At 38.6% G+C, this 17301-nt stretch overlaps 1 long non-coding RNA gene across 1 annotated transcript in view; it reads left to right on the forward strand.

Moving 5' to 3' along the window:
* The window catches only part of LOC308563309, a 300114-nt gene extending 287341 nt beyond the window's left edge, over positions 1-12773 (forward strand). Inside the window, exons 6-7 of the long non-coding RNA XR_013999773.1 lie at positions 5336-5442; positions 12617-12773. This is a non-coding gene — a long non-coding RNA (uncharacterized lncRNA). The remainder of the gene's footprint in view (positions 1-5335; positions 5443-12616) is intronic.
* The last annotated feature ends 4528 nt before the right edge of the window (positions 12774-17301 follow it).

A 17301-nucleotide genomic window follows, 5' to 3' on the forward strand; every position in this document is an offset into this window, starting at 1 on the left:
AGAGGCAAGGCAGGCGCACTGTCCCCCAGTACAGACCACAGCTGCGTGCAATTGGATCATGCCATTTTCCCACCGCAGTTGCCAAATATGACCCAAAGGCTGTTCTTTTCTGCCAGCTGGTTTGCAAGCTGATTGGAATAATGATGAAAATGCACAATGATGAAGATGTCCAGTACCCTTAAGTAAAAATAACTAGTGTGAAGAAAAATGTGATTGATCATTACTGTTGAGTTTTTGTTTAAAAATAAAACCAGTCACTTAATATAATATATCCAAGAAAAAAAGTGTTCGGTAACAAATTTTCACTCACCATGAGCGAGTATTTCTCTTCAAATGTTGTTATAAACCCAATTGCCTACTATCTTTAAGGTACTGTGTTTGATATTCTAGTCTGGTTGTCATTAGGCAGTAGGTGAATTTGGAGGGCAGTCTGGTTATCACAATGTTTGGGGTGCACTACTGGTATTTAGTGGGGAGGGACCTGGAACGATACATGTCCTACAATGTGCTGGATAGTCTCACCCAATGAAGAGATGTCTCAGGTCTCATCTGACATGTGTGGATGAAAAATGTGTTTATAAATACCTAAGCCTAAAATTTCATTCTTTATACACATAAATAGAAAATATCTTTTTTACACTGTCTTAATAGCAACTATCATACACTTGGTGGGGATATGCTCTTTGTCTTATTTGTCACTTTATCAAAAATTGTTTGCTATTTCAAAAAGTGACATCACAGAAGGCAACACCAATCATCATATTTGAGTAGCAACACAACACACCTGCATTTGTTACTGACATTCAAGGTGATCTTTGAATGGGTGTAAACTTTGACAACTTAATTATATCTTCTAGTGTAGTCATGCCCAAGCATTTACATGTTGAAATACTTATTTTATCATGAATTATTTTCCCCTTATTTTCTTTTACAATTTATTTTTACAGTATAATTACAATATTATATTGACAAAAATAAGTGTGTGGGAGGTTTATATTACCTATGAATTTTATTTAATATAGTAAAGACTGTGTTATAAAATCTCTGATATAAATAGGGCCCTTGGATTGGATAGGGCTGTGGACCAGGGCTCCAGGGCAGTGCTACCCAAAGCATAGTCCCAGAGTTGGCAGCAGGGAGTTCATTAGAAATGCAGGTGATTAGGCTCCACTCCAGGTCAACAGAACCACAGTCTCTTAGGTGGCAGCCAGGTGATCTGTGATTTAACAAGCATCCTAAATGATTCTTATATATGCTCTTAATGCATACAATGATTTGAGGATTATTGCTCCAGGTAAGATAAAAATGAAGAGAAATAATTTTTTTTCAGAGAACAGATAGCCTAACAGTAGATATAAAGATACCTTCTTCCTTCAGTTACATGAGCAAGAAATTCACAGGGATTATGATGACCAAAGACATAACAGAAATTTGGCAATAACCTAATTTCAGAGACTGACACGTCAACAGCAAAAAGCTGGGTCGTGAGACAAGTTGAAACTACACAACTTCGATTAAAATGAACAGGACTCATGCTGTTAAGACTCGGTACAGTTCTAAAAACATACCCAACAGAGTACTTAAGCTGTTCCAAAACACGTCATTTGCTACGTTTTAACAGGGAGCGAACAGCTGGGATGTGTTATTAGTGAGCCATGTTTTCATAGGCTTTCTGGTTTTCTTTAGCCAAAGTCTTACAACAGTCTTCGGACAAATTAGTGCCTGAAGCTATAGGAAGTCTTTAGTCGTTTTGGAGAACTGCTGAGTAAGTCAGGTCTCAAAGACAACATGCCCACACAGACTTGCTTTGGCACCTTTGACCTTTCCACCTTGGAAATGCCTTCGCAACCAATTACACTATTCTCAAATGTCTATTTATTTTTAATGACTCTAGTTAAATGTTAAGAGTTATTCCGATGACCCCGTTCAAGACTCACAGGAAAAGCCTCACCAAATCAATAGATTAAACTGTGAGAAGCTCTCAAATAAAGGAGCAAGCATCAACTCAACATCTTAATAAAAGGAAAAGTTGTTGGGTACCTCTGTGCCTTGATCTTGATCGCACTGAGCCAGATCTCACCTTTCAAAAGACATAGAGAGATCGCCCCGGCTGGGCAGCTCAGTCGGTTAGAGCATTGTGTCATCCAATATGCCAAGGTTGTGGATTCGATCCCTGGTCAGGGCACACACAAGAAGCATATATAAGTGGGACGACAAATCAATATTTCTCTCAAGAAAAAAAAAAGACATAAAGATTTCCACAGGGAAGCACTACTGGGTGAAATGGCTTTCTTGCATCCACTTTTGCTCCAGGGCATTGCGGTTTGTTGTGATTGTTCCTAATTGTCAGCACAGTGATCTAGCTCTCACAGATTCACTAAAACAACTCCTACAGATATTCTTCCTGTATTTGCTTGTTGGGGTAAATCCCAAAACCTTGTCTCCTCCTCCTACGCACAAGCAAGCGGCCTCCCTAAGGCTCTTCTTGGGTTTGCCTCCTGTCACCTGCGTGGGTATTTCTCTCTAACTTTGTGTTATTTTCACTGCTGCTCACCAAACCTTACTGAATCTCAGAAAGTCCATTTGTGTCATTCTACACAGGAAGGTATTTTTCAAAATATTGTTACATGTCCATTGTTCATAGGCTTATGGCCCACAATGTCTAGTCTCCTTTTTTTATGGCCCATGAGCAATTGCTGTAACTGCATAACCCCCACTGGGAGAGAGAGGGGGAGAGAAGAGAGAGGGAGAGAGAGAATGGTGCCAATTCTTTTGATATCTCAGTATGCAAAAATCTATGTGTCTAAAATCATCCGGATAAAAAGTATGAACTCCCCGTCTTACTTTGGCTGGAAACAACTTCACTTTGACATTCATGTCCCCTTTGGTACAGATTGCTGCTCAAAGAAGCATTTAGCAACAGGTGGTCCTGGTTGCACTCAAGCAGTTCGCCTAGGGAACAAACACATGCTTACCCTGGGGATTCCCAGGCCAGTAAACCCAAGTAAAAATTACAACTCTCAGCACTCAGCTCATTTAATTTTACACAATGCAGGCCATCCTCTTTGTTGGGAATGAAAAGTAGATTCCTTTTAGCAAAAAAGCACAGTGTGATGGAAGTGGGAGAGAAAGTATTGAAAGTTAACACACTCGGGAGATAATGAAAGTTCTGCCAATGATTAGCCCTGGGATTTTGGTGAAGAATTTAAGATTTCTGTTCATTAACAGTATCAGAGTGTATAAAATTAAGAGGTTTAAAAATCCTAGATGGCCTGTGAAAGGATTCAGGAGGTGCACATATGCATTACTTTGGATAAAAATTTGGTGCATATCAGCACATGCTTTTTACACATTTTTACAAGGGTAGATATGATCCAAAAAATTAAGAATCATGGGATTAAATTTCTCCAAGGAAACTTTACTACCCTAATGTTCTATTTAGTTTATTTCAACAAAAATTTATTGAAAACACCCTGGCCAGGTGGCTCAGTTGGTTGGAGCATTGTCCCCACAGACAAAAAGGTTGCGGGTTCGATCCCGGTCAGGGCACATACCTAGGTTGTGGGTTCAGTCCTCAGACAGGGCACATACAACAGGCAACCGATCAATGTTTCTCTCTTCTCACATCAATGTTTCTCTCTCTCTCTCCCTCCCTCTCTCTTTCTAAAAATCATTAAAACATACTTATCCTCAGGCGAGGGTTAAAAAAATAATTATTGAAAACTTTCTCTGACAATACACTGTGTCAGGTTCTTGGATATATGGATAGATAAACACATAGGCCATGCCGTGTTGCTGACTCTTCCATGACTTTACAACCCCCCACTATGAAGAGATCAACAGCACCAGATTTAATGTTTCTTATAACCTGGGTTCCATGCTCATTTCTTACTAAAATTTTATACTGAGTCCACAGGTAACTCTTATGTACAAATTGAATATATCACCTAGAAGTATCTGCATCCTCTGCGTGTTTATCAACACAGCATGTCTGGCCTCACCCTAGACCTCCTGAACCAGAATTTGCATTTTAAGAAAAAAAGATTCCTATATACACGTCAAGTTTGAGAAGCTCTTGTCTGTAACATTCAATAGTTCCACATCACCCTTCTTAGGTAAAGAAATAAATGACATGATCCTTGTTTCAGAGAAGCCTTAACTTCAGTGTCATTAGTGCTTTTGTCAGCATAAAATATAGCTAGGGTGACAATGCAATTTATCGTACAAATAGAGACACTTTTGAGAATGAATGTAACTATTTATAATTATGCCAGAACCACAGATGTAAGCCAGAACTGTTAGAGGCAAAGTAGGGTGCACTGCTTTCTTACAATCATGTGGACTAATAATAATAACAATAAAATAACTAAATTGTAGGGGGGGAAATCTACCTATTTATTTCTGTGTCTAAACATTTATGGGCTTCATTTGTTGAGTCAGAGGATCAAATGGATATCCGTAGCATGACTGTGATTCACAGCAATTGCTCAGAAAATTCTGAATGGGTGAGCATCAGGAACAATACAACAAAGGAAGTGATCAGGAATCTTTGGTTAGAAAGAAAGGAAGTGACTTCCACTTCTGGCCACGGTGGAGTAAGAGGGTAAACATGATGTTTACTCTCCCATCTGGAACAAGACAAAAACAGACAAAATATATGAAGCAACAGATTGCAAGACACTGGACATGAGGCAACAAAGGACAGTGATGGGTGAGGGATGGTAAAACATTAAATGAGCCTTTCCATTACCTCAGATGATTGCGATGAGATCGTTTCCAGGCCACAGCGCAGGGAGGGGTGCTCAGGGAGAGCTCAGCAGACTACTTACTGTGAGGAGGCAGAGCTAAGAGTCTATGGAGATTATGTAGCTCAGGTTGACAGGACAGAGTAGCGGAGACCTGCACAGACAGGGAACCCTGGGGATCTGTGGAAGGTCCCCTTGCATATTGATTAGCCCACGTGTAGTGAGGACACTACTTGAGGCTGAGGAAAGAGTCACCTGAAAGGATTAGGCACTGTTCTAACTGGATCACAAGGGACTGGAGCTAACACCTGTTCCCATCTGCCGGATTAGAAAACATTAAGAATCATGGGGCATTGTGTAGAGTCCACAGAAAGCTCTTTCCTCAGTAGTGGGAAGTAATTAGCCTTAGACTAAGCACTGCTCCAGCCCCACCTAAGAAGTCTTAAAAACAAGACGCAAAAGGATTAAACTGTTTCCAAGTAATTTAATTATATCCCTAAACAAAACAGAGTATTTAGAAAAACACAAAATTATTCAGCACTCAAGATGGTAAAATTTACCACATCTATTATTCAATCAACTATTTCTAGGCATGCAAAGGACAAAGAAGATGCCGCCCATCAGGAGGAAATAGATCCATTCTGCTGCACCAACCCTGAACGGATCCTGATGTTAGCATTAGCAGACAAGGACACCGGTAAGTTTGGAATGAATGAATTAGTATCCTTTTTAAAAAAATTAGGAAATATCATGCTTTTAGGAGAAACATTACCACCTGGTGGTATTTCTAGGTATTGCCAGTAAAGACATTTAAAACAGAAGTATAGTTTTTGGGGGAGATTACAAAAATACCTGTAGAAATCATTAAAACTACTTGTATAAGTAAACAGTTGAAAAATTGTATAGAGTACTTATACAAGTAATATACGACCACTTGTATAAATTATACACACATACATGTATGAGTATTCAGAATTATGTAAATTAAAGTTTCAACTAATAAATAGGCTTTCTGAAACAATTCAGTCATTCATTAAGTGAGAAGGGCATTGTATTCCTTATAACAAAAGTAGTGTTCTTTTTTTTAGTTTACCGAATTTTTTTTTTTTTTTTTAAGAGAGAGGGGAAGGGAGAGGGAGAGAGAGAGAGAAACATTGATTGGCTGCCTCCTGCAGGCCCCCCCACTAGGGATCAAACCCAAAACCCAGGTACGTGCCCTGATGGGGAATCAAACTGGCAACATTTTGGTGCATGGGATGGTGCCCAACCAATTGAATCATACTGGGCAGGGCAAAAGTAGTGTTCTTAAATATAATTTTAATATCATATTATTGCTACTCTCTATCCTGGCTTCTATCTTGGCTTCTTCTCTTCATATAAGTTTTCCCTATATTCATTTATGTGCTTATTATGTGCCTTTTCCTATTAGAAAGTATGTTCTTTGAAGTTTTGTTTCCCCACTGCATTTCTAATACCTAAATAATCTTTGGCATTTAGTAAGCACTCAATGAACAATGTTTAAATAATTGCATTCCATGAACAAGATGAATTTATTGAGTTCTGCAGTTTCAATGATCAGATATAATTAGGATATGTGTAAAACAAATTCATGTATTCTTTATGCAGCTATGCGTATATATTATGATCCCAAATCCATTTTATAGTAAGTTTTACATGATCAGATATCAACTCTGTTGGTCAATTTTAGTTTCTTTCTAGCTAGGGGATTATTTATTTGGCAGTTAAGTATATGATAGTATAAAATAAGACTTAAAAGCACAGCCTATGGAGCCAGCCTGGGGTCAAACCTTGACCTTACCTCTTACATCACATGTATGTGGATCAGGCCAATCTAACAGGCACAGAAACTACTGTACGTATTTTCAACAGAGATTTTACTAGAGGGATTTGATTGTCCTGGGGATAGAGAGTTTAAGAAGCCAAAAGAGAAACAGTCTTTCAAAAGATTAACAAAAGCGGGAAGACATAACCACTTTTAAGGTTGAAAGTTCAACATAGAGACTATGTTGAGGAACTGGGAGCCAGGGCCACCTGGTGGAAGACAAGGCCATCAGACCTGTTGGGACCATGGCAGAGGGGCTGTCAGGTGAGAGCTGGAGCCATACAGGGTACACAGCTGCTGACAGATGTGTGGTCAGGGTCCATAGAGGAAAAGGGAGATATATTCTGACTTGCTCCTTCCTTCTGCCCTCCAATCACCTGCTCTTTCATCCTATTGCATGTAAGAGCCAGAAGCTTCTTGGCAAGGAAATCTGAGAAAAACAGTTCGCAGCAGTCACTCTCTAGGCTCCAGTTATCCATCTTAAAGTTGCTTAAATTAATATTTTGTCCCCTAGCTTTGCCTCAGGGTCTTTCCACAAATTTTCTCTTGCTCCAAAATAATCTTCCTTTATCTCTTCACTTCGTTGCCTCTTTGTCATCATTCAGGTTTTACTTTATCTGTTACCTCCTTGAGATGCTTCCTCTAATCTTTTAGATCAGGCTAAGTTTTTCTGTTACACATACTCTTGGAGAATTTATGACGTCCTTTAAAATAGCATCAGAATTTGTGATTATGAATTCACTTGTACGACAATATCAAGAATGTGTTTCTTTTTTACTTGGTGGCATGCTCCATGAGGACAGCTTTCTTCACCATAGACCTTTCAAAACCTAACACAAAGTTGGTAGTCAGGATATACAGTTGACCTTTAAACAATTCTGATGTTAGGGGCACCAAGCCCCATGCAGTCAAAAAGCTGCACGTAACTTTTGACTCTATGGCATTTTCCCATCCGCAGTTGGGAGACTTCAGTTGGGGGTGTGAAAACACTGCTCTTGATCTGTGGTAGGTTGAATCCGGAGATGTCAGATCCGCACTTCTTGAAAAAAGTCCATATATAAATGGATCTGCTCTGTTCAAACCCATGTTGTTCAAGGGTCAACTGTATTTGTTAGATAGTTCTCTACTGATAGCTTCACCTCTGTTCTTGAGACATGATCAGAACCCTGGCTTCATGGACAAACCAAGTGCAGCCTTGAAATCCTATCTCAAACTCCTGGATATGTGGAAGTGACAAATTGCCATTCAAAACATTTTACTGAAAAATCCAGAAAGAAAGGCCTCAAACATTTCTCAACTCCACACAGTCTTTTCTACAAAAATCCTAGCTAAAAATCTTAACTTTGTCTAATTCAATTTCAAAGATAATTTTACTTTGTGTTAGCCAGGGCTCTCCAGAGAGACAGAACCAATAGAATATATATAAAATAATATTATTATAGACATTGGCTCTCATGAGTATGGAAGATGACAAACACCAAAATCTGCAGTCAGCCTGTAGGAGGCCAAAGAGAGCTGATGGTATAGTTGCAGACCACGTCTGAAGGCCTGAGAACCAGGAGTGTTGATGGCGTAGCTCCAGTCCTGATGCCAGCAGGCTTGAGACCCAGGAAGAGCTTATGTTTCAGTACAAGTCCAAAAGCAGGGGGAGACAGGTCTTAGCTAGAAGGCAGTCAGGTGGGGGGAGTGCCCTCTTACTGGTGGGTGGGTCAGGGTTTTCCTTCTACTCAGGCCTTCAACTGATTGGAAGAGACCCACCCACATTAGGGAGGGTAATTACTCAGTCAATGGATTTCAATGTTAATCTCATTGAAACACACCCACAGACACACCTACAATGATATTTGACTAAAAGTCTGAGCACCCTGTCACTCAGGCAAGTTGACACATAAAATTAATCATCACAAGTCCACCCCTTGTCAACTTGGCACCCATATACATCTCCATAAACCATACTTAATTTCAAAGTAAAGACAAGAACAAGGTTATAATTTCACCTAACATGGTACAACTATTCTGCATACAACCAAAAACATACTAACCCCTTCCCCAGAAGAGGAGGCAAGTTCTTTGAATGATGTTTACTCTTCTTGAAATCCCATGACTTAAACACTATGAGCTAAATTAACAACACTTAAATACTATGATATAAAGTCACGTAACTCTTGTTTTTCTTTGCCCTCCCCCAATGTTGTTCTGTTTAGAAAACAAAGAACTACTTGCAGGAACAAGTAAAAACGCATATGGCAGAAAAGTATAGACTATTGTAGGACATCTTCAAAGTGTAATAATTGGGGAACAAATAGGAGAACTGGAAATTCAAACTAAGGAAAGAATTTTCACCTTCCCCTTTGAAATTTTACACACACGATTGGAAACAGTTTACAAAAGCACTGAGAATTCTACCTTCCTTCTTTCCTCATGTTCCATTGATATTCTATTTGGATCATGCTCCCAAAGCTGGGCCGACTCATAAGTCATAGGTCAAATCATTGTTGGGTAAGCTAAGAGTATATTTCTGTAACTAAGAAAGACTGGCAACTGGAATGGCCTTATCATAGATCAAAATAACTATATTAGGAACTATTATAAAATAATAAAACACTATTGTATGATCAATAAACTGGATATCTGCATGTCTACCATTTAATGGTAAAGAATGAGATTCGCCATTTATCCTTAGAAGGGACTCTGTTAGATTTTATGTTTCATCTCATAGAGGTAGCCTTCCTTCAGCAACACAGCCACAACCAAGCCTCATAGTGAGCAACCACACATCAATTTTCTTATGTTCTTTTTGGACATTTCAGAAACAGAATCCTTATCCAGTGATTAAGTGTGTCAATTTCCTCTATCTGACTTGGATGTCCTGATATTTCCAGTAAATAAACTACCTTCCAGGTTCAGAGTGTGCTGGTATATGAGTGTACCAAACTAATCATCTGATTTTCAGAGAAAAATATATAAATACCAATAGATTTCTTCCTGTTATTATAGCCAATGAAAAACTCTAGTGACTCTAGTGTTTGAGGACTACTTAGATCACAGATCCTAATATAAAAAGATTTCTGGTAACCAATGGAGTTCGTTGTGAGAAGTACAATAAATTAAGCCTAACCAAGAGTAATGTGAGACCCAGGAGCATGAGTACACAGGAGTGGGCTTCTCCATTGGAAAGACATGGGAATCAGGAATGGAGGCAGGAGGTGCCGCTGATGAAAAGAATGTGAGAGTCTTCATTTCACTAATAACTGTGAGAAGATGTCATAAAGATGCTTTAATAGTAAGGAGAACCATTCCCTGTTTCCCCTGAGGCTATAAGGACTGGTCATTTGGCTTCAATTTCAAAGCTCAGACACAATACTCTCAGAAAATCCAGAGAGGAAATGTGCTAACCTAGGGTCAAGGGACTAAGGATGCATTTGTAGTATCTGGAGTAAATGTTGGAAGCTACTTTATACTATGACATGAAGATCATGAAACTATTAAAGATACGCCTGTTTGAATGCATTTCATCTCTTAATGTAAGAATTTCCACATGGCATCTATTAGTCAGTTGGTCTATCAATTTCAAGTGTTCCAACAAAGATGACCTTTTCCCTCTATTTTATTATAAGGAAAATAACCTTTTAAAAATATGCATTTCTTTGTACAATTGTTGGCTCTAAAGAGCTATTTTAGAGATGTTTAGGATTGTGATATTGATTACTGAGCAACTAAGATGAACACTAAGAGTTTTCATACCTTCCCTCACAGAAAAAGGTAATGAACATTTTGTAGGACTGTTAGATATTCTATAAATAGAAACAGCTATTCTGTTTGTTCGTAATTTGAAGTTTTTCATTCACCAGCACCAAAAGTAATTTTACAGTTGATCAAAACTGTAATGAAAAATTAGTTTCCTGTTACTCTATTTTCATTACTTTTGAGTACCTATGCCAGTAAATCTTTTGAGATTTCCAGTCTGTATATACTCAAAACCAAGTTAGTGGCCAGTGATCAAGTTTGAGCTTACCAGTTGATGCAATAAACAGTCCATTTGTCTTGTGTTGTTGCCTGCATTAGAGCAGTTATTTGTCCATTTTCACTGGAAACTGAGGTAGAAGTTGAAAGACTGTGCACATAAAAGCAAACTCTAGGTTTGCAGTCGCAACTCATGCACAGTTTTCCCCACTTGTAAGACATCTTTACTGCCTCTCTCTGAACCATTCTGATTTCAGTTCCACTTTAGGTCAAGGGGCTGTGCTGACACGGAGGCCCACATTCATCTATCTTACATTTACTGAGTGCCCACCATGTCCCAGACATATTGCTGGATCCACTGAGGTACAGTGGTGCACCAAAAGAGACACATGGATGATACACCCATTCCTAAGTGATTTTTGTTCTTGTCATTTCTGTCCTTTTGTAATCTTTTGTTCCCTATCAGAGGAAATGCCCGTCTCATTTAAGCACATAGCTGGTTTCCTGCAGCCATACACCGGTCAGGCCATTCCCCTATAGAGCTAGACCTGCTCAAGTGATGGATCTCCAACACTATAAAAGCCCATGTCACTCTGGTTTGCTACACGCCACACCCTAGAACCTGACCATGGAGAGCCATGAGAATACAGTTCTGAAAAGCTGCTTCCCCTACAGGCATTAGAAGAAATGGGAGAGTTGTGCTTAGTTTAGTGCATCTGATTTTTCATAGCAATAATTTAATTGTTAGTTTTGTGGATATTATAGAAGTTATGGCATCATTGAATTCAGGGCAGGAAGGGCTCCTGTGAATCAAGTCCTTTCACTCCCTGACTTTTACACACAAAGAACTCTGATACCAAGTGGTTCAGTGTTTGTTCTCACACAGTCTGCCTGCTTGGGAATCAAAAAAGTCAGGGAAAAGAGTAGAGATAAAATCTAAGCATAACTCACATCTAGAATTTAATTCATTATTATGAAAATGCAGTTTAATTAGAGTGATAAATTATTATTATTTTAAAAGGTCAAGCTTCCTTAGATTTCTTCAATTACTTCACTTGAGAAAATAACTATAATTTCTTCTTTAAAATAGCAAAATTAACAAAAATACTACTAATTCTCTGGGAACCAAGGGTAAAGGAGTCTAGAGCACAATCACACTTAAGCATGTGTAGTTAATGTATTTTTAGCATCTATAAGGAAGTGAATTTTTTTCTTGGACAAAAGAGTCTGTATGATATAATCTGTTTCCACTTTTTGAATAAAAATATGTTGGGTTTTTTTTTTTTTAACACTTTTACCTTCTTTCTATTTCTAAAATTGTCCAAAGTCAATGTGATTTTTGTAAAATGTCCTAAAGGTTCAAAATCATTTGACTGCCAATGTCTAATTCTAAACCTGATGTTCTGGAGAAATGTGTGGCCTAAAGCATGCCAGAATGTCTCGTTTTATGTTTAAATGGTCACAGATTTAATAATGGACTGCAAAAAGAAAAAAGCAAAAAAAAAAAAAAAAGCTTGCATTTAACTACATCTCGTACTTTCAAGCACTCATCCAAGCATGCCCAAACACAGAGAATGCCATGCGCTTTAAATCCAGGAGCATCATGGAAAAGGCCCACTCTGGACTCAGTGCACATTAACAAATTATGTCCCATTAGGTCAGTGCAGAAATTAATTGTGGGATTATTTTCAAATCCACATTGTTTCCTGGCTCTGTTGCAGGCCACTCAATTAGACACCTCTCAAGGCCTTTGTGCTGGACTAAACACAGCTAATTGTTCCATTTCTGCATGGAGTGATTCATCTCCCAGATGTCTCAGACCTTTCAGCAGCTCTGCTCCACCAGTATCTCGACATATGAAAATAGAGTCATTTGGGACCCAGGCAAAGGGGAGTGATTGGGAAGCGAATAGAGCAGGGTATTCTTTACCCCTGCCCTTTGGTATGATTAATCTTCAGTGAGAAAGGACTCCTGAATCATTCTCTTGACAGGGCCGCCCCCTGCCCTATCTGGCTTCCCACGTGAGGAGAGATGGATGAATGCTTCCTTTTTTCTCTCCCTCCAGGTGCAGCCTGACAGCACGCAATAGAATGGTTTCTACTTGCCCGTAGCCGTAGCTCTATAGCCTTTTCTCCTCCACTCTTTCTCGTTTGTTCACATCCCAGTGGCAGAGCCAGCCAAACTGAAAATGCATGAAGACCCAACGACAGTCACTTATTTCCTTGGAGCACTAGAGTAAGTGTGTGTGTGTGTGTGTGTGTGTGTGTGTGTGTGTGTGTGTGTGTGTTACAGGAGACATAGCTTCAGAGTAAATCTATAGAGAAAGGTTCTTTCATCTCTAACCTATTGGGTTAGCTTTACATTTTTACTGTGACTGAATATTTGCTTTGTCTTTGCATTTTTTTCTTAAACTCTTTTCTTTACCCATGGCAAATAATGTTATGAATCCATTATAGTAATTGAGTATATAATGAGTGTTCTGAAACAAAGAGAGGTGTCCAATTTTACTTTCTGTGTGGTTCCAACCATTTTTAAAAGAGCCAATAACTTATCATTATCAAATTTATTTTTTACATTTAACATAGATTGCCAAAAAACTTCGGATTTAAAAAATGAGATGAGAAATTGGTACTTAAAACTATGTTTAAACTTTATATGGATCCATTGCTAGAGTTAGGTTTGGCCCTACCAAAAATAATTAAGCTAAATATAGGCCTTAGTTTGCGTTCCCTGAAAAAAGACATTGAGTCTGGGGTGTGAATGCACGTAGTTTATTTGGGAAGTGATCACAGGAAGTGAGTTTGGAATGACTCACGGAAGGGAAGGCAATCTACAAAGGGTATATTGTCAAGCAAGTTACCACTGTGGGCAGCTTGAGCTTAATCTCAATAGGGAATTCTGGGAGACCATGTAGAACATGTAACTCAAGATTTATCCCACCTATCGAGCAAGGGCTGGATTACATGAAGTACATGGAAGCAGATGAATTCACTGTCCTCCGTCAGTTGGTGGCCAAAGGCTGCTCCCAAAAGATTTAATTAAACCTGTGTACCCAGGGAGGGTAGACTTGATCACCAAGTCTTCAAGCAAATAGATGGAGATGTGGCTGTTGAAAGGCTGCTGGGGAGCATGAAGATGGCAGGGCATCAGCAGTGTCTGCACTATCATTGTACTTTCTGAAACCTCAGTAGGAATGATCACTGGCTTTAAGCTAATTATTGAAACCTTGCACTGCTGTAGCATATATGGGAACCAATGACTTTAACATATAAGGTCACCCTGGACTCTTCATTTTGTTTCATAAGCTTTTCTGACTTTCTCTGTCTTTTCCTTAACTAGACCAACAGCATGACTAATTAGTCTGAGATCACAACTCTAGGAGAACGTATTTGTTTATTTTTGAAAGTATGTACAATGACATTTCCCCCCTGAAACATTTGTTCTAACCTGATGCCCCAATAACTTTGAATGTTTTAGTGAATTTTATACAAACAAGGACGTAATCACATAATCACAATACACCTACCAAAATCAGGAAATTAACAGTAATGCATTTCTATAATCTAATCTTCAAATACTATTCAAGTGTCACCAATTGCCTCAGTAATGACCTTTATAGCAAAAGGATTCATTTCAGAATCACATGATTTCACAATGTATATGTTTATCAAATCATTATGTTGTATGCTTTAGACATATATAATTTTATTTGTCAATTATTCCTCAATAATTGGGAAAAAAATAAAACAGTCTAGTAGATGAACTAAAAAGAAATGGCATGTCTCTTCAGGTTTTTTCAATCTGTGGAAGTTTTTTGATCATTTCTTAACTTTAACCCTTGAAAGTCTTGAAGATTACATGTCATTATTTTGTACAATGCTCCACAATTTGAGTTAGGTTTGTCTTATTTTTACCTCATGATTAAATTTAAGTCATGCATCACTGGAAGAAATGTCACAGACCTAATATTGTGTTCTCACTGTTTCATACATGTGACATGTGATTTTGATGCGTCCCATTACTGGTGATCACTTGGTTAAAGTGGTGTCTGCCAGCATCCTCCAATGTAAAGTTACTAACTTTGTATTTGTAGCTTAGAAATGTTTTGAGGAGAGATACTTTGAACCTATAAATATCCCACTGATGATCAAACTTTCAATTCTTTGTTGATTTACGCAGTTCTATATCAGGATATTCTATGGATTCTTATTTTATTCATTGACTCATAATCTTTACTACCCTATATATTCTGATGTTTAAATAGTCACAGTTTAGGTCAATAATAGCTTCTTATGACAAGTTTGTCTTTTGGACAGGATCCCCATCAACCTTCGATCATTTCCTAGGAAGACTTTTAAAACTGAGCAGCCCAAACAACTGTGAGGTAATTGATGAGGCCCCGTGAATGGTATTCCACTCAGGGGAAGCAGAAGAATGGTACTTAGCCAATCTCCATTACCAGTGAAAGAAGAAACCAGTGAGGAGGAAAAACCCAAACCCATGGCATGAGAGGTTTGCTTGAGACACAAGGCAGCTTCTATTGAAGTAGTAATACATATCAGCATGGAAATCTTTCACTTTGGAAATCTTGAAGTACTGAATTGATTCTAATTGTCCTCAAATTACTTAAATGTAGAATTTGCTTTGACTATTTTGAATCAAGAATCCCAAGATATTATAGTTATAGCTAGAAAACTGTGGTTTGGATAGCAAGATACAAACAAATAATTTTAGAAGAATAAAGACTCATTAGTCAATAAGTTAATAAAATCAGCACATATTTCTTCAAAACATTCTTCCAAGAAGAAGGATCTAATTGTATTTACACTGACAGAACCAGGAATGCCAAAACCCATCCTTGCCAATTGTCTCTTTTTCTTGAGATCATAAAGTCACGAAGAGATGCAAACACACACTGGTCAATAACCAATGGAAAATAAGAATACTCTGATCAAGGCAATGCCTACAACCTATAGCAAAGAGGTTTGAGGAAACTGAACGTTCCACCTCCCACCCCTTATCACAAATCTTAAGAATTACTAGCTGTGGCTCCATTGGTTGGAATGTCATCCCATACACCAAAAGGCTGTGGGTCCGATTCCAGTCAGGGCATGTATGGGAGGCAACTGATCGATATTTCTCTCTCACACTGATGTTTCTCTCTCGGTGAGGATTTAAAAAAAAAAAAAAAAGAATTGCCAGCTAGATGGTGCAACATATATGAAGCAATGGGCTTGCATGTTATGATTATAAAGGGACTGAAGAAAGTAAGATGCCTGTGCTTCAAGAGTTATTGCTTCCTTTGCATGAAGTGAATGAAGAAGGAAACAGAGCCCCTATTTAACCCACAGTCACACTGCGACTCATAGCTATGGTCCAGTAAATGGCCTGAACTCAGCATCATGATTAGCAAATCCTTTTCATCTCTTTGTGAGGAGGTGGTACATAGTACTGAACTGAGAGAAGAACAGAAAGTGCTTCCTTTCTTACGTATTCATGGTGCTGGGGCCTAAAGGGTTTGTCAGGGTGGCTCATTTGAAGATCTTGCCTTTAATGGGGAAAGATATATAGGTCAATAAGTAAAACACAAGATTAAAAAGTGTGAAAGTCTATGTAACAGGTACAGAAAAATAGGTAAATGATAATGTACAGCTACATTTCCTTTAACAATATTTGAATTTAAAGAACTTTATAAATGAGATTTTTTGCTGTTGTTGTTCACCTACCCTACATGCAGAGTTAGGAAGTTGTCTCAGATCATTACGCACAGGCCAGTTCTAACCAGGTGATTAGGGTCATGGGCTCAGTTCATTCTTTGGATACATTTCCTTTGGGCTCAGTCAACTCAAGCCAGTGCAGAAGAGAATTTAATGAAAAGAAAGGAAATGGTATCAAGGCATCTTAGGGTTTTAAACCTAATGCTTGGCTTCCTTATGCCTTTGGGATAACCATATGTAAACAATTGCTACTTGTGACACCAGAAGCAGGCTACCTTTCAGAGGTGGACTGACTCCTTGGCCATAAAGTTAATAAGTCCACTGGCTAAGTTTATGAAGTGCTCAGGCACCCTTTGGAAATGAAAGGTGCTGTGTGATGGCAAGGGCTCTAGGGTGGGAAGGAAAGGAAACATAGCCAGGAAGGCTAAGTCTCATTAGCCCAATGCATTGCTTTTGCAATGAAATTAGACACATTGTAAGAGAGTTAAGACTAATCCATAACACTGAAATGCCCTTGAGTTGTCAAAGCATGGAGTCATTCTATGCTCTGCCTCTGAGGGCTTTGGGGCATTGGAAAGCCTGAAGAAAGGCTGGACGGAGTAAAAATAAAACACAGTTGTCTATAATAGGTCTTGCCCTGCTTTAAACTTTAAGCAACTCTTCATTGGATGGTTCTTCCCCTGAGGGTAGTGGGAGGACTATCAAGACTTGAGGAAGGATTTCAGAACTTTGCTTTCCCCTAGGGCCGCTAATTTTTCATCTGCCCCAGAAGTAGCTAAAAATTCCCTTCCTTAGGGACACATCTTACCTGAAGCTTCTATTTTCTGCAAGATGAATCATTATGATTCCCTTTGAAGGTAGAGCAGTTAGTTTTTGTGTAATAAACAATCCCAAAATTAGCAGCTCAAATGAACAGTTTCTTTTTGTCATGATAATGGAAGTTGGCACTTTGAACTTGGCTTAATGAGGACTGCTTGTCTCTGCTCTATAAAGTGTCAGCAGAGTTCACCCATTTGTTTATGATCAGAGGGTG

This window comes from Miniopterus schreibersii (assembly GCF_964146895.1).
Source record: "Miniopterus schreibersii genome assembly, chromosome: 10".
NCBI lineage: Eukaryota > Metazoa > Chordata > Mammalia > Chiroptera > Miniopteridae > Miniopterus > Miniopterus schreibersii.